This window comes from Electrophorus electricus, chromosome 10 (genome assembly GCF_013358815.1).
Source record: "Electrophorus electricus isolate fEleEle1 chromosome 10, fEleEle1.pri, whole genome shotgun sequence".
In the NCBI taxonomy this organism is placed as follows: domain Eukaryota; kingdom Metazoa; phylum Chordata; class Actinopteri; order Gymnotiformes; family Gymnotidae; genus Electrophorus; species Electrophorus electricus.
The window spans coordinates 15,806,842-15,808,512 of record NC_049544.1 but is presented as its reverse complement, the minus strand read 5'-3'; positions in this window follow the sequence as shown (position 1 = coordinate 15,808,512).

Here is a 1,671-nt window from a genome sequence, read left to right as displayed (position 1 = left end):
GTAGCATGCATGCCCTGCCAGGGATAGGCTGACTCTCTAAGCTGTCTAGTTAGTGCTTGTGCCTTCTCTAGAGTTCCCACACCACAGGTGGGACCAATATTCACTCAGTGGTATGTTATAACAAAACAAGTTCCAACCAAGCTCATTGACTTGTTCAGTTGATGCACTACCCCTGCACAAAAAGCATTATATAAAACATAGCCTTGAATAAAATAGCTTTGAATGTAAAAAAGCAATCAAACAATCCCATCAAGCTTTTAAAAATATATCCAGGTGCATAAATGTGCATGTAGTCATGCTAAAGCTATATAGACTGGTATTAATTTTTGGATGATTTTCTGGTTTTTTTTTTGGTTTTTTTTGAGGAAATCAAAGCCAGTTGCACATAAAGGAGTAGAACAAGACTGTTTTGATGTGTATTTTAAGTATTTGGTTTTGGGGGGTACCCACTAATGCTACTATATATATATTCCTCACTCACCCTCTGGGTGGTCTTTTTCTTTCAAGCTTGTTTTCTCTTGAAGCTATTCTCCCAGTTTGGGGGTTACAGACCCTAGTACTCTGATTACCACAGGGGAAACATTCTATTTATATATTTTGTTTGCACAACTGATGAAGAACCTCTGTCTGAAATGTTCAGTTTCTCTGTGTACTTCATTGCAATTTTGACAATATATACACACACTGGAATCTTCTTCAGATTTATATTTTTTACTGCAAACTTACCATCATGACAAGTATCAAGCAATTAACATCTCAGTGCTTATGGAGGATTGTAGGTTTTTGTAATCACCTAGATGACACCAACTCCAGTTTAAGCATTAACTTGGCTAAATGTATTTGAACTAAGACCAGACTTACCAGCCACCTTAACTTCATTCAAAGATATTTGAGAGACAACATTGTTCCAAAGGATTCCAACTCAACTTTAATCCCAAGAAAAATAGCACCCACTACTACAGGTCAGTGCAATCTACTCTCTTTACATGTAGCAGGAGAATTATGAGGCAAACGGTTAGAAGCTATGTTCAGAGAATCCATAAACTTAATGAAGAACTAGATCACATTAAAACCAACATATGGCTTGTACTAAAAACAAGGAGTTTGGAATATACCTCTCTGGAGCAATCTGTCATATTAAAAGGTCCAGCATGTGTATATACAAGGCCTACTACTAATAATAACACCAACTATTTTTTCCAGCATTTAAGACTTGAATGCTTTTTTAATAAAAATGGCCAAAATACTCCATACATATATTATGACACTAGTGGGAAACTTGATTATAAACATTTGTATCTTGCTATAAACATTTGTATCTTGACCATAAAGAAAACAAACCTGGACTTCCAATTGTATCTGCTTGTTCCTGTCCAACAGATATTATATCCCAATTTCTTGATGACAACCAATTGTTCATTTCTTACTTACATATGAGACTCTTCACACTTTCTACAAATGCTAAAGAAACCAACGCCACCTTTCAACTCCCTGCTTTTAGATATTAATGGACATTGAAGGTTTATACATGGTCATCCCTAATGAAGATGGTTTGAGAGCTTTAAAATATTTTTCTGAGATGAACCGTGCCATAAACATTCATTTAAGACTGCTTCATCTTTGATTCCAAGTACTACTCACAAATAAGAGGAGTTAGCATGGGTACTAAAA